At 36.6% G+C, this 22846-nt stretch overlaps 1 protein-coding gene across 2 annotated transcripts in view; it reads left to right on the forward strand.

The window, feature by feature from the left end:
* The window catches only part of LOC101889286 (protein sine oculis), a 133599-nt gene that overhangs the window by 104120 nt on the left and 6633 nt on the right, over positions 1 to 22846 (forward strand). The window lies entirely within an intron of this gene.

Below are 22846 nucleotides of genomic sequence, written 5' to 3' on the forward strand. Positions count from 1 at the left end.
AGTTGCAAACATTTTCTTCCACCTCCTTTTCTTTATAAGGTGGGAAGGTAAAATACGTAACTTTCTGAAGTCCTGGTCAGTTTTTATGACCTCACAAATAGACAATTTGACCAATATAGGCCAGAAAGACCAATATAGCCCATATCTTTTTGACATCCATAAAGAAATTGAAAATTGCCAGACAACACACATAGATAACATCTCTATTGCCTTTTACAAGCAAACTATTAATTGTGGATTTGCATGTGACCTCATGAAAATAAAAACGGCATGCAGTCTGTCAAAAAAAAATGAATAAAAAAATTATAAAAAGTTTATTGCAATCTTCGTCAAAATATATACCATTTAAATAATGAATCATTACCTTTAGGGTCCTATAAAAGCTATTCAAAGAAAGTCCTTTAGAATGAACATCCTTCTTTTTGTTTCTCAATTTTTATTCTTCGTGTATAAAGGTGAGAATACATAAAAAGCTCTTTTGACTGGCTTGAGTCATCGGCTGGTTTCATCCTACGAAGGAGTCGAACAAAGGAGTTTTAGGTTGACTTAGTTCAATTTTTTACTTAAGCTCCTTTGTTCTTTTCCGAAGAAGCCAGCCGATGACTTAAAGCAGTCAAAAAAGCGTTTTATATACTCTATTTGTATATCTAGAAAATATTTGTGCAAATACTTTCTGGATGAACTGTAATGAGAAAATGCTGGGACTCAGTGTCTGCCACAGTCTTTCACAATTGAAAAAAGAGTGTAGGAGGAGAGTGATTCACTTTCTATGACTTTGTTGTTATTGAAGATTTTCCAAACACAGAACTTTATTGGAAAGAGTGACACAGCGGAACTAAAAAGCTGGACATGGATGACCAGACAGCTAAAACAAGGCCAGCTTAAATTAATTATGCACATAAAAACAAATTGCTTAAACATTGTTGTTTTGCTCTCTATTGGTGGGGTCAAACAGAAAATGGGTTGTGTGAAAATTTCCCAGCGATTCAATATGACCTACTTTCGTAGTTTGCACAGAGGAAAACAATATGAACATATGTTTATTGGGGAAAAAATCTAAGGGGTTACTTAGAATAGATGCATTTTATTGTCTTCTTTGAAATCACACAAAATATCAATGTTCCGCCTACTTGATATATCCGATAAGTGTTCTTAAAATTATGTGTCGATAGTATCAATAATACCGATTTATAAATCACAACTATGTATTGTGCATCGTAACTTTTGACCGGCTTATCATTCCACGTAATGTTAAAAGAAAATAATATCTTTAAAGCGCCAGTACGAACATGGGTTGAGACAGGGGTCATACGTTATGCATGATAGAAGAATACAGGTAGATGCATCAACGCTTGAGAACATTGATATGTCAAAATTTTTAAAATGTTTTTTTTTTTTTTTTTTCAAATAAAAGTAGATTTTTATATGTTTCCTTATACGACGAACATCGGAGGTTGTTATGATATGTATTTTTCAACAATTTCATTAATTTTTATTTTCGATACGTTACCGGTTTATAAATCACATTTTTTTATTGTGAATTCTGACTTATGACCGGCTTTATTATCGTACGTAATTCTCAGAGGAAACAACGTCGTACAAGTGTCAATGCGAAAATGGCATGAGAGAGAAAGAGAGATAGACACGATATTTTTAGATGGCGGGACGTTTGACGGTTTCTCTTAAAGTTGCTGGAATATCAATGTTCCGCCCAATTTCTATTTCGTATAGGCGGCTTTAAAACTATGTCGATATATACAGAGTGAGATGAAAAAACTGCAACCAACTTCAGACTGCTGTCATTTCTAAGCCACTGGTCCGACAGCTGTTAACTTTATTCCAGTGACAGCTCATTATATTGTTTACAAGCGTACAAATGCATTTTGGTGAGAATTTTCCGGAAAAAAAGTTATTCGTGATGGAATTCAAGCGTGATAGTGTGATTTCTTTATATTTGGCAGGAAAACCACAAGTGGCTATTGTTAGAGCACTCCAGCATTTAAACATCAGCAGAAATGGTTCAAAAAGTAAAGAAGCGACTTGATCGAAACGTGCCCGCGTCGCAGCGGCAGAAAAATGGCTCGTGAGCTGAACATATTGCAATATTCCATTCGGCAAATATTGAAAAATAAGATCGGGGTAAAGCCATTGAAATTCCAAAAAGAGCAAGGACTTACGTCGCAACAGAAAGAAAATAGACTCAAAAGAGCTAAAGAGTTGCTTCGCTTGACCGAAAGTGGCGAACTGCCGAATTTGGTTTTCTCCGATGAGAAAATATTCGTTGGCCAGTAGTTTGTAAACAAACAAAATGATTGTGTTTACATGCCAAAGAGGTCAGCTGAAAATGTGCACCTTCGGTTGGATACCAGATTGGACACCAGAACTCAAGCGGCCATGGCGATGGTGATGACTCTGACATACCTTTATGATATATCATAAAATATGCCATGCGAAGACTTCTAGCTGCTTCTGCTCCCACACCTTTAAGCTCTTCTATGGAGATTTTCTGTAATTTTATTTGAAAATCTTCTAGGGTTTTTTTTATAAAGCTTCTAACAGTCTTCTATGAAGACCTTCTTAAAGTATTCAATTAAGGCATTTTGAAATTTATTCATGAAGACCTCCAAAATATCTTTTATAAATACCTTCTAATTCTTGTCCATTAACAATGTCCATATGTGTTCATATTACCACCTTCTAAATGTCTTCTATTAAAACCTTCTGACATGAAGATGATCAAAAAGTTCTCTCAAGAAGAGCTTTCATGAAGCCCTTTTATGGGAATTCTTGGAAGATCTTTAATGGGCCTTCTTTAAAGACTTTCTAATGGTCTTTTAGGAAACCTTTTAAATTTCAAAATTTTAATGAAGACCTTCTAAAGGTATTTTATGGAGACCCTCCGACAATGTTTTACCAAGACTCTCTAAAGGTTCTAAAGATTTTCTCTGAAGAACTTCTAAAACTCTTCTATGAAGACCCGCAAAAATCTTGTATAAAAGCCTTCGAAAGGTCTTCTATGGAGACTTTTTAAATGTCTTATATTAAGAAGTTCTTATATGAAGACCTTCAAACGACATCATATAGAGACCACTTATGAACGAAATATAAAGATCTTCTATGAAGATCTTCTGAAGTCCTTTCCAAAACATTCTAATGATGTTATAGAGAAACTTGCTAAAAATTTACTCTGAGAAGATTTTATATGGAGATTTTCTCAAGGTCTTCTTTGGAGACTTGCTAATGATCTTTTAGGTCGACCTTCAAAACATCTTCTACGACGACCTTCGTAAGCCTTTTCGCAGGGATCTTCTACGATTCCTTCTAAAGGCCATGAAGTTCGTCTCGAAAGAATTTCTAAATGCCCTCTATGAAGTGAAATTTCAAATTGGTCTCCATTAAAATTTCTTCTTTTTCCAAAAATTTCTAAAATAAAATGTTATCGAACCCACAACATAAAAATCAATCCACATTGTTTTCAATACAATTTTTTATTACCCCGGTTTTATTGTTTTCTAAATGATGTCAAAATCTTTGGGTCATTATATAAATATCAACACCCACTTGTCCGCCAATCAACGAAGCCCAGTCAAGCTTTACATTTTATGGTTGATCTTGAAGGCATCTATGTCTGCACTTTCATGGAATTCGAAGTTTTATGGGTTTTTAATTTTTATGGATTATTCGATGAAACTACAACAACAACCATCTATCTCTCTCAATGAATCTGTAAAGGAAGGGCAGGCATAACACATCTTGGTTTTTGGACTCGTTTCTTTTGTGTTTTCTAGGTAAACACCTGACTTAGGAAACGACAATCATGGCAACCAGCCAGCCAGCCGGCCAAACGAACAACTCACAGCTAATCCATGAAATCTTGAAAACCATGTTAAACTCTTTTAGATGGCTGTAAGCGATAATAATGTTTTGTGTCTGTGTGGGGGAGGGGGGAATGACATGTTTCGAATCTTGTTGTTGTTATGTTTTTAACACTCACAAGTGTCACTGGCACTGGACATAAAACATAAATTTGTATATTTATATGGTTTGGGTCAATAAGATGCGTTGCGATTGCGATGGAGAGGTAGGGGTAGGGAGCAGGGACCACCGAACAAATTTTGTTAGAAATCTGATAACAGAGAAACAGGGAATTTCGACTCAGGGCTAATTGGTTTTGGGAAAGAAATTTGAGATTTTCTTCTCTGGGGTGTGGGGAGGAATTGAATTTGTTTATACAAATTAATTGCAACAAATTGGAAGTAAGGGAATTTGATATGGGAAATCTAGTAAAAATTCGATTTTGAGTTGAACAAAACTTAACATTTTTGAATATTTTATTGTAATTCCTCTCTCTTCAAAAACTGTCCCTAAATTTTATGATTTTTTCTGTCAAATCTTTTCCGGTTTTAATTTCCTTTCAAATCAGCAAACAACACACATAAGTCACAGCAACAAGAACAAAATCAAATCCAACAATAACAACAACGAAACATACCTTCATAAATCCGCTTACAACACTTAAGCTCACACCATGAACTTCAACTTGATTTTGCAGCTCAACACTCTTTGGGGGCGCCGCAGCCAGAAAACCATAAACATTTTCCCCTTCTTTGGGTAGTTGGCTTTGTTTTTTTCTTGTTGTTGTTGTCTCTGCTGTTGTACAATAAACAACCGACAAGAAACCCTACAAATTCCCTTTTTCAACACAGTCTTTTGAAATTGTATTGTATTTTGAAAGCGACAACAACGCCAACAACAACAGCAACATTGCAAAACAACTTTTGTTGTTTTGGTGTTATTGAAAATTGCCACAAAGCCAAAAAAGAGCAAAAAATACAAAAATAAAAGAAGTGAAAGGATGTCACGCAGAGCAAAGTGGAAGACGGAGAGAGAGAGAGGCCGAGAAACGATTATAATAAGTACATAAATATTGAATGCAAAAAATGCACAAATATCAAAAGAAAATATAACTTCAAAGGCCAAAAGAATGATAAAACCTTAGTTAACCTGTAAATGCTCTGGCGATTAGATGGGAAGTTCTCCCAATCTCTTAGGATATGACTAAAATTACTCAAACATATCACTATCACAAAGAGAGACTTAAACTCTAGGAAGGGGAAATTGTAGAGAAGGGACGAGGGAGTGATTATAGACAAACGGATTTAATGAAGAAATGCTAAAGGAAGTGTTTTTAGTTAGGTCTTAGAGAAAGAAAATGGGAATTCGTTACCCAAGCTTGGGCGCCACTAAGGTCGAAGAGTGACATTGAAACTCCCGGAGGAGAAAATGGAAGAGAGAGAGAGAGAGTCATTATAGGTAAACGGAGTCACTATAGGGAAGCTGACTGAAGTATTTTCTGTAAATTCTTAGAGAAAAAAATTGGGATTTCTTTACCCAACCTTGGGCGCCACTAAGGCCGAAAATGCTAAAATTATTTATTATGTTGGTTTTAGGAAATGAACTGCATAAGAGGTGCACTTCCTGTTCGTGAATCGTGTTGCATATCTTTATTCCTTTCAATTGGGCGCCTATACTATAACAATATCACAAGGACCAATAATCCTCCCATATCGAATCTGAACTGAAATATGAAATATTAATACCGATTATTATCAATATTGGGTGCCAAATTCTATGAAGAAACCAAAAAAACAAACCGAACAGCATTTATAGACGAGCTGCAAAGGAGTCTCTTAAGACGAGGTATGAAACGAGTCTCTGTAGACGAAGTTTCTAAAGGCGAGCTCTAGATAGGGTCTTTACAGACGATTCCTAAAGACGTTTTTTATAGACGAACCTTCGAGGAAGTTTAAAGTTTAAATTGACAAGTTCCGAAAGGAGACTCTATGACGAGATCTGGAGGAATCCTCTGAAGACAAGGCCTAGATGGGGTCTCTATAGACGAGTCTTGAAGGCGGTTTCTATAGACGAGCTTTCGAGAAAGTCTCAATTCACAAGCTCTGAAAGGAGACTCTATGATGATATCCTTAGAGTCTTTAGAGACGAAGTGACTCTCTATAGACGTGGTCTGGAGGAAGCCTCTATGGAGAGAGTCTCCATAGACGAGCTTTGGACGGAGTCCCCATACACGAACTCTGGAAAAGCTCTGGAGGGAATCTACATAGACGAGCCCTGGAGTGAATCTCCAAAGACGAACTCTGGAGGAATTCTCCATAGACGGGCTCTGGAGAGAGTCTCCATAGACGAACTCTGGAGGGAGTCCCCATAGACGAACTCTGGAGGGAGTCTTCATATACGAACTCTGGAGGGAGTCTCCATAGACGAACTCTGGAGGTAGTCTCCATAGACGAACTCTGGAGGGAGTCTCCATAGACGAACTCTGGAGGGAGTCTCCATAGACGAACTCTGGAGGGAGTCTCCATAGACAAACTCTGGAGGGAGTCTCCATAAAAGAACTCTGGAGAGAGTCTCCATAGACGAGTTCTGGAGGGAGTCCCTATAGACGAGCCCTGGAGTGAATCTTCATAGACGAACTCTGGAGGGAGTCTCCATAGACGAACTCTGGAGGGGTCTCCACTACGAACTCTGAAGGGAGTCTCCATAGACAAAATCCATAAACGAATTCTGTAGAGAGTCTCCATAGACAAACTCTGGACAGAGTCTCCATAGACGAAATCTGGAGTCTCCATGGACGAGTTCTGGAGGGAATCTGGGCAAACTCTAAGGGGAGTCTCCATAGACAATCTCTGAGGGTAGTCTGGGCAAGCTCCGAAGGAAGTCTGAGCAATCTCTGAATGGGGTCTCCGTAGACGAACTCTTGAGTGAATCAATACAAACTCCGGATGTGGTCTTTAAAGAAGAGTTCTGGTAGCGAACTCTATAGACGTGCTCCCGATAGAGTCTCTATGGACGCATGATGTCTCGATAGACGCACTCTGAAAGGAGTCTTAACTGACGGTCTCTGGAGGGAGTCTATATTCACGCTCTCTGGAGGGAGTCATTATAGATGATATCTAGATGGATCTGTACAGAAGAGCGCGGGTGGAAGCATTTTTGAACGGGCAAAATAAGTCTCCTTTTTATAAGGTGACCTTTTCGAAAATATTTTAATCAACCAATTTATCGATAAACCTTTTAATTTGGCGCCAAGGCATATAGAACATAGTTTGATAGAGAGCCAGATATGAAATATGAGCTTCACATTGGGCGCCATTTTTATGTTAATATTAGTAAATGTTTTTAGTCAATACCGACACTTATTTCCATTCTTCATTCTTCATTCTTCATTCTTCCAAATAAAACACGTAAAAACGGCTTCTGTACATCTAGGCCGAACTTTTTAAAACCTCCAGCCCACGAAAACTTGACTTATGGACAAATCGGCTATCATCAAAGTCCCGAAAATTTTGAAGTTCCGTATTATGGGGGCCATAAGTATATTGAACATTTTTGGAAGGCGGAACCTCAAGCGTCATGGAACCGTTCATTTGGTTGAAAATTGGGGAAAAAAAACCTAAGAAATGCGGAAAATCGAAAGGCTCTGTTATATGGGGCCGATACTTACATATATTCCATTTTTGGTAACAAGTATCCCAAACCTTCGATGTGCTTGTGCTTTATCCTTTATAGTAAGCTATATCATGAATTCAATAGACAGACTTCCATTGCTAAATTGAAAAAGAATTATACGCTGATCAGGAATATCTTTGCAGAGTATATGGCAAATATTTCGAGGTGTTACAAACTGAATGGCAAATTAAATATATTCTCAATTTTATGGTGGAGGATATAATGAAAATAGAAAATTAACACTTTTCAGTCCAAAGAAATAAATAGCCCCTCATTGGGCGCCAATATAGTTATTGGTACATTTCGTCAATTCTAAATATAAAAACTGTTGCTACTTTTAAAAAATATAATTAAAAATTCTTTTGGCACTTTTAATCGCCATTTCTTAAATGGCGCCCAACGTGGGGTTGAAAACTAACTCTGTTTCTTGTTACAAGAAAAAAAATTTCACAAATTAAAGTGCCCCTAATTATAAAATACCGAAAACCCTACCATTGTGTACTTCACAGCAGCACATCATTTGCTTGCCACAACTTGTGCAGCATCACGGTTGGGATAAGTATTCCTATCACTACTTCTGGCCAACACATCTTTATAATTTCATGTTCATTTGGGCGTGAAAACAACACCAACAGACAGAAGCAACAAATTTGGAGTAGAATTTCCCCCACACCTCTCGAGCAACACATTCTAAACGGTTGAACATCACGAATGGATCCAACAATTCAACCAATTGCCCACAGAAACAAGGGGGGTGGGAAACATGGCAAGCATGGCAAGAAGCTGGGCCACAGAATTTTGTGGATGGATATGCATGTCTGCAGCTCAGTTTAACCATTCCAATAATTGTCACACTTTGTTGTTGAGTAGCCAGCCTGGCAGGCAGGCAGTCAGTCAGCCAGCCAGCAGCAATTACTCTACGGCTGCCAGAGAAGCAACAATTTTTGTTGACAAAATGGGCATACAGAGTATGCAATTCGAGCAGCAACAACAATAATTCCGCCCAAAAAAATCTACAAAAAGGACAGAACGGTGTGTCATCTCTTTAGAAAAAACGAAATATGTAAAAATATGCCTGTGATGTTTGTTAAAAGAGATTGTAATGATAGCGATAAGACTCGAGGTCGGTATATTTGAAATAAAAATATATTTTCTTTGCAATTAGACGAAAATAAGAGATTTACGCATAGATTTACATCTAAGGGAAAGAGCACAATAAATCTGACAGGAAATCGTAAAACTATAATTTACGATATCAGAATAAAGATTGAAATATATTTGACGAGAGATGAGTAATTTAATTGGGCCACTGGCTTCAAGGGGATTACGTTTTACAAAAAATTGTGGACTCGGGATGCTAAGAAAGATTATTTGTACATCTCTCTTTTATGCCACAAGGTTTAAGTGATCAAACCATTTGAGATATAACAGCATATTTTTGTATATATAGATATAGAGAGCATATTTTTGTTATTTAAAAAAAAGTACCTAAGAAGTAAAACCGACTCACCAGAAATAATATTTGCGGAGGTAATGCTCTCAACTAAGGATCCCAAGCTGGAGTGGGGCCCAATCAAAGGAATCACACACACAAACCGATTCTCATCAAAAGACGTTCATTGTCGGAACTGAATCATAAGAAATATGTATTCCAATTAAAAATTCGCATTGGAATCGATCAATATTCCAGAACCAACATTAATCTATCTATCAGATCTTCTATTTGTAAAAATATTTGCAATTAAACAAAAATAAGAGATTTACGCATAGATTTTCATATTAGCGAAGAGGAAGATACATCTGACAGGAAATATTAAAAATGTAATTTACGATATTCGAATAAAGATATAAATATTTGCCGAGAAATGGGAAATTAAAGTGGGCCACTGTAATGCAGAGGATTAAATTTGAAAGAAAAAATAAGGGACTCTGTACGCCACTATTCTTTGCTACAGAATTGTGTGATCAGACCATTTCTGATATGAAATGGCGCCCAATTGCATTAAATAATGCAATACAAAGGAAGCTTCATAAGAACCGTCTCGGAAATAATATTAGTGGAGGTAATGTTCTCATCTTCAGGATCCCGATGAATCAAAGAATCACGAACTCAAAAAAACGCATGATTGATATATTCCAGAACGAACTAGTACTGCCATTTACACATAAATAAATTCCGAATGGGATATGAGCCTGCGTTGGGCGCCATTATTATATTAGTATTAGTTTCAAGGAAAGTGGCTGTATATGAATAATTGTTTTTAATCAATACCGACACCAATTCATATTTAAAATATTAGCGGGATATTGGACGCCACTTTCTTTCTTTCAAAAAAAAAAAAAAAAAAAAAACATGTAAAAACGGCATAAACCGCACCTAAGATAGTTTCTTTACTGTTGTTCATAAATTACACCATAGTTTATAATTTCTGGAAATACCTGCGACGAACTCAAGAACATTTTTTTACTGTCCTTCATAAATTCTACCAAAGTTTAAAACAGCGAAGTAATCCACTTAATTTTGTGATTTCGGACCTAGATGGCGCCCAATCAAGGCAGCATCACAAAGAAAGTAATAAACTACAAAATATTCAAAGTCGATACTGAATCTTATCCAAAATTAAATTTTTAATTGAAACTGGCCCCCAATGCAAAGATTATATTATTTATTTGATCCGGTACCAATCAGAATCTACCATTTTTTTCGCGCTTCAGAAAAATATCCCGGAAACTTGTGTGCATTTTCTTAACTGAAAATCAACCGGAAGTATTCTTGGTGATTCATATGATTCAAAATGAATTCTTAAAGTGGCGCCCAATCAAATTTATAAATGATTATTCTGTTCCACAGCCTTCAAGTATAAAATTGTGTCAATTTTGAAACATTTTTTAAGTTTTTTTGAAAGGCTCACCTTATAGCCCAACTTTTTGAACATGAACGATATTCATTTCAGACATATATAGGCACGTACTGGAGGAATTGAAAGCTTTTAAAAATTATCTAGATTCAGTATTGGAACAAATGTCATTTAAAACGGAAAATGCCAGTGAATGGTTGTTAAATTCAGAATATACAGAAAATCCGACTTTATACAAAAGTTATGCCGAAAAGTAAACATATACTTCTAGTTTTTTTGGAAGCGGATTTTCTATCTTTTCTATATAAAAGCGCGAACCTAAACAGGGTGAGATAAAAAAAAGTCAAACACCATAATTTTTACATTTTTTTAAAATTTTATTGAATGTCAGAAATAGCATAAAATTTTAGAATAAGTTTAGATTTGTTCGAATTTGTCACCTTTGGCACGAATTATGGCCTTCGAACGGCCAATGAAACCGTCACACGCTGTCCGAATGTTGCTCTGCGGTATTTTGGCTCATTCCCGGCAAAACGTTTGCTTAAGGTGATCGACACTTTCGTATTTTTTAGTGCCAACCTTGCTTTCCAAAATACTCCAGACACAATAGTCCAACGGATCCGGAGATTTTGGTGGCCATGGTGGCGCTGGAAATGAAGCGAGGAACCTCATTTTGTAACCATTCTTGGGTGGCGCTTGCTGAGTGCGATGGGGCTGAGGGGGGAGTGAATGTCCAAGGTCTGCGGCAAAAATGTTTGCGTGCCCAAAGCTTTAATATACCCTCCAAAATATTTTCGAGATAATATTCGGCATTTATTCTGATGCCACAGTCGATTAATACGAACGAAGAGCGACCATCGGCTGTTATGGTGGCCCACACCATCACCATGGCCGGCACTTGAGTTCTGGTGGTCAACCGAAGGTGCACATTTTCTCTTTGGCAAGTAAACACGATCATTTTGTTTGTTTACAAACTGCTGGACAACGAGTGTTTTCTCATCGGAGAAACCCAAAATCGGCAGTTCACCAATTTCGGCCAAGCGAAGCAATTTTTTTGGCTCTTTTGAGTCTATTTTCTTTACCTTGCGGTGGCTTAGAAATGACAGCAATCTGAAGTTTATCGCAGTTTTTTCATCTCACCCTGTAATTATATTTAAAAAATACAGAAGAAACCACCAAAATACCGAATATCGAGAGGTACAGTCATATGGAGTCTACATGAAATTTGACATTTAATCAAATTGTTGTAATTGGCGACCAACGCGGAAAACAACCCCCTGTTGTGGCGATTGGTACCCAATGTTGATATAATTGAATTTATTTATATTATATAATTATATTTATTTATATATTATTTATAGCAATTACTGTGTGCCATAACCTGCAAGAATTTACTATTTTGGCATTTTTTTCTATATCATAAAGGGAATATCGGTTATAGTAGTAAAAATTTGTACATACTTGCAGTTCTGGAACAGACCATTATGTATGTTCTGGAATTGAGCAAATATTAACCATTTTTTGAATAATCACTGGTATTCCTTTAGACCATTTGAGTCATGACATGGCGCCCAATTGCATTAAATAGTAAAAAAATATATATACGGAAAAAGTACCCAAGCTAGTCCCAATTGTTTGACGAATAAAAGTACTTTTTTGAGCAGCCTTACATTCCACCCGAGTCCGCTCCTGTACAGTCGAGTCCTTCGTGACTTTCATTTCTTCGACAAAAAAAAAAGACGACGAAAACTAGAATATTTACTCTAGTTTAGAATATTTATTCTTAATGCTATCTTCTGTCACTCAAATTCCCTGCTATTATCACCTCTGGAGACCCTTTTTATGATATTCCCCTAATAATTCTTTCCAGTCATCTTCAATTTCTTCCCTCTAGATTTAATATTGACATCTACTTACATATCCAATTCAAGGCTAATTCCATGACCCAAGAGTTAATTTTTCCCCCGGGTATAGCCCACTATCATCTCATTTGGTGCCCCTTCGAAAATGCTCTACATGCATTTTGTGAGCCCCTGTCTGTGTGCCCAAAAGTGAGTAATTCTGTAGGGCTGTGTTTTGTTTGTTTTACAACTACTCATCGTCATCGTCGTCGTTTTTGTCTTCTTCCTCGTTGTCGTTTCGCTCGTTCATGCCATTTCGATATTTCGTTGTTGCTGCTGCTGCCACTGTTGTTTGAATGGCTGACTGCCTTCATTTGTGGAGTTTTATGGTTGGGTGGCGGGTATTTTATGAAAGTATCAAATTACCTTTTCAGTTTTTGCTTTTTGTTGTTGTTGCTGTTTTTTGCTTTGTTTTGTTACGCCGCTGCCTGCCTGCCTGCCTGCCATCGCTGGCGTTGATGTTCTTATAGTTATTGCTGTTGTTGTTGCCTCTTTTTGTTTGGTATTGTTGTTCATTGTATATGATAATGTGCGTGTATTATTAGTTGTTGTTGGATTTGCTCATTTTTTTTTTCTCCTGCGTTTGGTCCCCTTTTGCTCCGCCACCACTCTCCCCTCGAGTACGACTGTCGCCAACGGTTCTTCTGGTTTACGGACTCTTGGTTATAACTTTATATGGGAATTGTTGGGGAGGTACATTTTGATGAGTTTTGAGGACATTCCCCACCCTTGGGGTTAGGTAAATAGAATTTAAAGGGGGCAAGTGTTCTTTAATGGCGTTAAAATGAAAATGTTTTGATGCTGGTGGGGAATTATGAGCAATGTTGATGGGCTGGCCATATCAAAGCAGTGTGGCAACCCTTTGATTTGATTAGCACACCTAAATTGATAGCTGTCATTAAAAATGATTACCACTCTCTGAGAGTGGTAACAATAGTTGCAAACTTAACTAAATGCGTTCCAAATAAAGCAGCCTGGCTATACATCAACTCCTCTTCTCCAAGAAACCGAAAGAAGTTTTTATAGATGAGATAGATGGATCACTTGAAGGAAGGTATTTTAAGGAGATCTTTTTTAATTGAGATAAAAAGGAATTCTTTACAAACCAAATGACAGGCTAACAAAATCTCTTTCAGTAAATTTTTATTTATATATATATATATATATATATATATATATATATATATATATATATATATATATATATATATATATTTGGTTTATCACAAACACCGTCGGCATTCTTTGGCAAAACAATACTCCAAGTTTTACACCAAATACCGTTAGATTTAAAATATTCCACATTATAAAATGACATTGCAAGCAAAAATATCGCATTACATTTCAGCGAAAGAATTGTACAATGCTCCATAATAAAATAGTTGTTCATTTCATTCCTTTTTTGTTTAATAAAGCGGTTATGTGAAACAAAAACACAATAAGAAGAACAAGCAGAAAACGTTTCGACAACATTCATGGTTGGAGGCCAAAAACGTACACACCGTTCTTTTTTATATAAACATAATCTCGTAATTTGATAATATTTCGAATATTCAACTTGTTTATGTTTATAGAAATATGATGCTTAATGCGACAAAAATGAAACTGACAGGAGGAGAAGAAGAAGAGGAGGAGGGGGGAGAAGAAGGAAGAACAGAACGCAAAAAGTAATTATAAGGAATTAAATGTGGATTTGGTGCAGAAACAAAAGATGAATAATTTTCTTCTTTAAGGCCACCAACGAAGTGATGGGGTCTTTATTTTGAGAGAGGGAGATAGAAATAATGCAAAAGATGGCTTAAATATGTCCAGAAGCGAAGAGGTATTATTTGAAAGCACAGAATCGAAAATGTTTTGGGATAAAATATTCAATCTTGGATTAGTTTCTTATATTTTTCTAAAAAGCTCAAATTGTCTGACTAAGGATGGATACAAATTAGGCGCCAAATTGGACAAATAAGTTCCATGGAAGTTTAAATCCACTCAGTTTATTATATCCAGTGGGTTAATCTTGTGTGTTTAGATCAGGGGTGCTCAAGAAGAAATATCTGTTTTCAGTCAAATTTCTCTTTGCTTATTTAAATCAAGAACCAAACAGTGTTAAGTCATTATTTATACAAATATTTTTTATCCATTTGCTTTATAAACTATTTTGGCAAACATTCGTGTTTAAAAACAATTAAAAAGAATCGTAAAATATAAAGAATAACTGAATTTTAATTTTCTCTTAAATCATCTCTTTTTTCCACTCATGTTCTAGAACACGGTTGTGAGCACCGCTGGTTTAGATCATAGCTGCACACGAGCATCCACTGGTGTCGCTGTACGAAAAAGAGATGATTTAAGAGAAAACTAAAATTCTATTTTCCCTTATACAGGGTGATATAAAAAAAACTGCAACAAAGTCAAACGCCATCATTTTAATTTCATTGAATGAAAGTAAAAAATGTCGGAATGAACATCAAATTTTAGAAAAAGTTTAGATTTGTTCGAGATGGTGACCTTTGGCACGAATTATGGCCTTTAAACGGCCAATGAAACCGTCACACGCTGCCCGAATGTTGCTCTGCAGTATTTTGGCCCATTCCCGGCAAAGCGCTTGCTTGAGGTGATCTAAACTTTGGTATTTTTTAAGGCCAACCTTGCTTTCCAAAATACTCCAGACACAATAGTCTAACGGTTTGGTATCCGGAGATTTTGGTAGTCATTGCGCGCTGGAAATGAAGCAAGGAACCTCACTTTGTAACTATTCTTGGGTGGTGAGTGCTGATTGCGATGGTGCTTTTGGAATGTCCAAGGTCTGCGGCCAAAATGTTTGCGTGACCAAGGCTTTAATACGCCCTCCAGAATATTTTCGCGATAATATTCGGCATTTATTCTGATGCCACAGTCGATTAATACAAGCGGAGAGCGATCAACGGCTGTTATGGCGGCCCACACCATCACCATGGCCGGCGCTTGAGTTCTGTACACACATGAAGGTGCACATTTTCAGCTTACTTCCTTGGAAAATAAACACGATCATTTTGTTTGTTTACAAACTGCTGGACAACGAATGTTTTCTCATCGGAGAAAACCAAATTCGGCATTTCACCACTTTCGGCCAAGCGAAGCAACTCTTTAGCTCTTTTGAGTCTACTTTCTTTCTGTTGCGGTGTAAGTTCTTGCACTTTTTGGAATTTCAATGGCTTTACCCTGAGCTCATTTTTCAATATTTGCCGAATGGAATATTGCGATATGTTCAGCTCACGAGCCATTTTTCGGCCACTGCGACGCGGGTTTCGATGAAGTCGCTTCTTTACTTTTCGAACCATTTCTGTTGATGTTGCTGTTTTCTTCCGTCGACTTCCTTGACGTCGGGCTAAGCTACTAGTATCACGGTAACGAGCGATGGTACGAGACACAAATGATTTATTAACATCTAAAGGCAGGAGTGCTCTATCGATAGCCACTTGTGGTTTTCCAGCAAAATATAAAGAAATCGCACTATCACACTTGAATTCCATCACGAATAACTTTTTTTCTGGAAAATTCTCACATAAATGCTTTTGTAGGTTTGTAAACAATATAATGAGCTGTCAAAGTAGTGGCTTAGAAATGACAGCAGTCTGAAGTTGGTTGTAGTTTTTCGAAATAATTCGCGTACCGCCTGCTATTTGGGCAATGCTTTAATCTCAAGATGCACTTTATCACATAATTTCAATTCGATAAGATTTTTCTCCCCAATTTAAAATTATTTTATTTTTTTATGAAGATGCTAAATTAAAAGATCACGTGTATTTTTACTTACATTTTCCCTTCTTGACATTTAAAAATGTAAACAATTTAAGAACAGCTGATTGATTATTTAGAGTATTGTCATATTTGAATTGCTTAGGGCAATATGAATTGATGATTATGAGAATGTAATTAAGCCAATGTGAACTCATATGAACTCCGTTTCGAAGTAATACGAAAGCTATCCTGGAGCGTTATTTTTGCTCCCACACAATTTTTCTATTTTATCAAAGGTCAAAGGACCAGTTAATGAACATTTTTCAGGAGAAATAAGAAAGCGGACCTTGGGCGCTATCCCTTCAAAAGTTAATTATTTTCATCAAAGATCCTTGGGCAACTCTGTGTATTCACAGAGAGAGAGAGGGAGAACCACAATCCATTAGAGTAACTTGTCTTTTTCCACATTTAGACTGTTCATTTTCGATTTGGTAGTAGTCATCGCACTTTGTATTCGTCATCATCGTTGCCATCTTTGTCAAAAGTAGAGCGGAGCTAGTAAAAGGCCAGGCGTACATTATCATCGCACACACAAACCATGGTACCATTGTTATGATAATTATCGTTTGTAGTGTAATTTGATATACTTTCGAGTGCAGGCAGCCAGGCAGGCAGACAAACAGACACACACACTCAAATACTCAAGCTCTTCCATACATTTACTGGGGAGAGTGAGAGAGATACACACACCCATTGAAAGAAAAGCGCAAAAAGCAAACACAATGCCGCAGCAACGGTAACATTGAAAAGAAGAACATGAATATTTGGAATGGTATGAATAAAATTGGGAATGTACGTAGGTTCATACTCAGACATAACTTCCACCGATAGGAGTGTGATGATGGTAAAGATGATGATTTAATAATGTGCCATGTTATTGTTATCATTATTTCCCTCCCCTGCTGTGCGTGTTTCATTTGTGTGTTCATTTGTGATTGTCTGTTTTTTTCCGGAATTTGATAAACTTGATGGTGGATATGGTGGTTGTTAAAATATTCGAAAAAAAAGTATTCTGAAATAAAAATCTATAAAAGAAGGTCACATATATCAAACCAGTTGGAAAGTAAAATGTCCTTAGTATAGGCCCAATTCAGCCTATATATCCCTAATTTTAATCGTTGTAAAACCCATAATTGTGAAAAGTAAAGGTGAGAATACATATAACGCTTTTTTGACTGACTTAAGTCATCGGATGGCTTCTTCGGAAAATAACAAATGAGCTTAGGATCAAAATCGAACTAAGTCAACCTAAAACTTCTTTGTTCCTCTACGAAGAAGCCAGCCGATGACTTGAGCAGTCATGTACTACCAACTTAATCTATTTTTCATGGTATTTTGCTTGCGTTACCTTCAACGAAAAATGTGTCAAATATTTGCTATATTTTTCTTAAAACCTCTGCAGATTCTAGATTTCCCTAAAAAAACTACACACACTCTATGGACAGAAGAGTTTCCATGTTCGTTCCATAGCGTTCCTTTTAGTCTTTACCATTTTCTCATTGGCATTTGAACTACATTGTTCGCTCTCAAAATTGTGGTTTCTTATTTTCTGTCTGTCGATTTTTATGGAAATGTACGAACATTTTTAAATTTAAATTTTTAATTCTATTTTATCAATGCGTTATTAAATTATTGTAGCTCTTTTTCAGAGTCTGCTAGAATTTATTTTTTTTTGTTGTCATGAAGGAACAATCGCTTATCGTTGAACAGATGGCAAAAGGCAACAAAAAACTCCAATGTAAACCTACTATAAAAGGAAAAACTTGGGATACGTAGGTCGATTTCGACTAGTCAACCTTTGTTTATTTCCGAAGTAGCCAGTCGATGACTCAAGTCAGTAAAAAATTGTTCTATGTGTTTCCACCTTTACTCTTGGTATTGAAGTCTAAAAGTCGAAGTCAACTTTTACCTCAGTTGACTTTTTATAATACATTTCCGATTTTGAGATCATGGATTTTTATAGACTTTTGAAGAAGATTATCTCGACAGTAAGCCCTAATGTGAAGTGGTAGTGAATTATTTGTATACCCTCCACCATAGTATGGAGGGTATATTAAGTTTGTCATTCCGTTTGTAACACCTCCAAATATCCTTTTTTGACCCCACATAGTATCAGCATAAAATTCTATGTCGATTTAGCGACATAGACTCTAGCTTACGAACGAAATGAAGTAAGTTGATAACATTTTTCTCAAATGTATATTATGTCTGCAGGACTTTTGGTTTTGAAAATGGGCCATGTAGATCCACTTTTAGGTATAGACCCCATATAATGGTACCTCCCTATATTCGGTATTTCGATGATTTTAGCGACATTATTCAACGAAATTGTTTCACATTTGTGATTTGAAGTTCGTAATGGATACAACAGCCTATGACAGAAGATTGTCTATGCAGGTCCACGTCTTCGTATAGCCCCCATATAATAGTACCTCCCTCTATTCGGTATTTCGATGATTATAGCTACATTATACACCGAATTTTTTTTTTTCAAGTTTCACATTTGAATATTCCAATGGCTTATGACAAAAGTTATCCAAGTCGTCGTATAGACCCTCATATAAAGACTACATTCGGTATATTAAAAAATTTTAAAAGAATTTTTAACCGATTTATTATTATTATTATTATTTTTTTTTGACAATTGCCAAATTCGTTCCATATGTAGAAGAGCATTTAAAGTTCGGTCCGGCCAAACTTACAGCTTTTTACTTGTTAATATGTGCATTGGGTCTAAAATCTGCTCATTTATATAGGCCGTACGTTCTACTTTATGTTATATAGCAGAAAAGAGGAAGGTGGGAACACAATATTAGGGCTACGTTTAAAGACTTCCTATTGGTTTTCTACAGGTCATTTAGAATAATTCTTAGAGAAAACTGACAGCTTCAGGGCTGTATTTCAGTAGTTTAAGAAAGCTGTGCTACCTTCTTATTGCACCATGCATAAAACTATTCTTAAAGGACTCCTTCCGTATGTCACCGTAATAGGCTTTAATGTATTCTAAGTATTAAAAAGTTTTCACTTCGGCTATAAACATCAGAAATTTTTTGCAGTGTTAAATATAACCAATCTCCATTGAGATAAAATAACGTCGGAACGTTTTTCCTTTTGGTAGGTTTTCATAACAAACACCTCATTTATTAATAAAGCCATGAAAAAGAATTAAAGCGAATACTCCAAAATGTAAAACGAACCCCCGTTGTAATAATCTTAACACCTTTGGTAATAGAACCTTATTCGTAACCCCCATCACCATCATCACCACCACCATTGCCAGCCATTATCATCGCCATCGACATCGGCACCATTATCGTTTACACATTTAAATATGAAGTAGTTCGTATTTTATTGGTTTTTGTGGTTTTGGCTATTGTTATCACCGTCGTCGCTGTATTTCAAACCCATATTTTTATGGCGGCTACAGCAGCAGCAGACATTGAAAAACACCTTGCAAGCGATCAAACAAAAAAAAGGAGAACGAATTGCACTTTTTTCGATGAAAACCATAAATGAATGAGTATGTGTATGGCTTAGATGAACAAAACAGTACGTTTGCGTTGGTCTCAGTCGTTGATTAGACTTCAACGAATACAGACATGCGTGGGGGATGTACGCATTGTTGCTCCGTTAACATTAAGAAAACAAATCATAGATACCTTTTGTAGAAAAATATAAATATATGGAGTTTATATTTAATATTTTTTGATAATTTTGCTAACATAAAATTAAAATTCTTGCTACAAAACGTCCCAAACAAGAAGGGAGATATTATTTACGTGCTTTTTGGTTTCTCTCACACACACAAGCGCAATGTTCATTTTGTGCATCATAGGTGTATGGCGAACACTCCACTCCACTCATACATATACTAAAGCAAATACCATTACAAACCAAAAAATATGGTTTTCATTATGTAAAACTGAATGTGTGTGCATGTGGTTGTTTTTCTTCTTTTTATGTAAAAATGTACGGCAAAGTATTTTGTGGGTTAAAGGAGGGGTCTGCTGGCTGGCATATCAAATTACCAACATGAAAATGTATAATACAACAACAACAACAAAGAGAGGAACTGTGGCCAAAGCAAACACATTTGAGCTTGAAAACAATAAAATATAACTCAATTGGCATTACCATAAAAGAGTGCTGCCACTATTCATTTTTCCCTCCTCAAATGAGCAATTGTGTGGTGCCTGTGTGTGTGTGCACTGAAGTTCACCACTTTTATTGTGGTGAATTGATATGCCATAATTGTGTACGATTTCATTCATTTTATGTGCATAAATACAATTGGATTAGCCCAAACCGCCTTTCGTTTATGGCAGCGATCATTATCGCCTGTTAACTGTCAAATGAATTTACAATGTGTCAGATTACCGAATGACTTCTTAATCAGAAGCCCTCTTGACATCTTGTCTCAATTTTCACAAGTGGCTATTACATTGTAATGCATGATTTTGTCTCTTTTTAAGGGAGGGTGAGCGTGAGGGGGGTTGGTTTTTATGCCAGCAACAGTTTTATATGGAAAGAAAATAGAATCAGTCTCCGATGGACCACTTTCAAAGCAATGACAGATGAAAAAACTGCAACCAACTTCAGACTGCTGTCATTTCTAAGCCACTCGTCCGACAGCTGTTTAAATTATTCCAGGGACAGCTCATTATATTGTTTATAAGCGTACAAAAGCATTTTGGTAAGAATTTTCCAGAAAAAAGTTATTCGTGATGGAATTCAAGCGTGACAGTGTGATTTCTTTATATTTGGCTGGAAAACCACAAGTGGCTATCGTTAGAGCACTCCAGAATTTAAATGTGAATAAATCTTCTGTGTCCCGTAACATCTACAGATATACTGGTAGCGTAGCCCGACGTCAAGGAAGTGGACGCAAGAAAATAGCAACATCAGCAGAAATGGTTCGAAAAGTAAAGAAGCGACTTGATCGAAACCCGTGTCGCAATATTCCATTCGGCAGATATTGAAAAATTAGCTCGGGATAAAGCCATTGAAATTCCAAACAGTGCAAGAACTTACACCGCAACAGAAAGAAAATAGACTCAAAAGAGCTAAAGCGTTGCTTCGCTTGGCCGAAAGTGGTGAACTGTCGAATTTGGTTTTCTACGATGAGAAAACATTCGTTGTCTGGCAGTTTGTAAACAAAAAAATGATCGTTTTTACTTCCAAAAAGGTCAGCTGAAAATGTGCACCTTCGGTTGGCCACTAGAACTCAAGCGCCGGCCATGGTGATGGTGTGGGCCGCTAAAACAGCCGATGGTCGCTCTCCGGTCGTATTGATCGACCGTGGCATCAGAATAAATGCCGAATATTATGGCGAAAATATTCTGGAGGGTGTATTAAAGCCTTGGACACGCAAAACTTTTTGGCCGCAGACCTTGGACATTCAAACAGGACTCATTACCATCGCACTCAGCACGCGCCACCCAAGAATGGTTACAAAATGAGGTTCCTCGCTTCATTTTCAGCGCACAATGGCCACCAAAATCTCCGGACACTAATGCGTTGGACTATTGTGTCTGGAGTATTTTGGAAATAAAGGTTAGCACTAAAAAATTCCAAAGTTTCGATCACCTAAAGCAAGTGCTTCGCCGGGAATGGGCCAAAATTCCGCAGAGCAACATTCGGGCAGCGTGCGGTGGTTTCATTGGCCGTTTGAAGGCCATAATTCGTGCCAAATGTGACCAATTCCAAGAAATCTAAACTTATTCTAAAATTTGATACTATTTCCGATATTTTTGCTTTCATTCAATAAAAGTTAAAAAAAATGTAATAATTATCGCGTTTGACGTTTTTGCAGTTTTTTTTTATCTCACCCTGTATAACAAACTTGTCATCGTTCTAGAAATTTACCCAAAAAAGAATATATTTTCTAAAGAGGCTTTAAAGTGTCTTTAGAGATCTCCTTAACTTCAGAACAGTGTCATCCCCAAATTTCCTTGGAAATTTTTCTTGGCGACATTCTTATTTTCCTGACACTTTCCAAGATTTTCTTGACCCTCGAAGAGTCTTCGTTTTCCAGTAGCCATTGATTCGGTTTTATGATTACATCTCATTCCATCTGCTTTACCTGTTTCTGTTGCAGCTTCAATTGTTCATTTGTCTATATTTCTCAAGTACCTCCTTTCTTTCCCCCTGTTTTACACAACAACAAAAACACTTGAGCCTTGTTTAAATAAAAAGATTGTATCTTTCTCTCTCTCTCTCTACGTGTAACACAGTGGGGAGTTGGATTAATATTTCACTTTTTGTTGTTGTTGTTTCTGCCTTGTTTTTGTGACTTGAAATCAAACACCTAAAGTGCTTTTGTTTTCCTCCTCCCAGCCAGATATTAATGTTTCCTGGAGTGTGCGCCCGAGTTTGTCATCAATATTTTGGTGTTGAAAGTCAAGAGTTACAAAATAGCAGCGCCGTTAAGTAACTCTTCAGTTTCTTGTTTCGCTCCCTTCCACTTTGCACACAAGCCTAGTCCCCAGAGATAGATATTCAGATCATATTATGAAGAGAATTTGAAACCTTAAATGGCTTTATCGTTTATTTCCTTCCGTTTCGCTTGTTTTGGATGTCAGTGTTCGTTGAACTGCTAGTTTGGGTCTAGTCGTCACTTATTGTGACACAAATAATTTATTGTGTTTTATTAATTCACCACAGATGTTGGGCATTGCACTTGGGTTTGGAGGATGGAGGAAGGCAATGGATTTTGACTTTCACATGGCTGATGCTTGAAATATTGGAATGTGTAGGTTTTGAGACCAATTTAAATGTCAATTGTAA

The sequence above is a fragment of the Musca domestica genome, unplaced genomic scaffold (assembly GCF_030504385.1).
Source record: "Musca domestica strain aabys unplaced genomic scaffold, Musca_domestica.polishedcontigs.V.1.1 31, whole genome shotgun sequence".
Lineage (NCBI taxonomy): Eukaryota > Metazoa > Arthropoda > Insecta > Diptera > Muscidae > Musca > Musca domestica.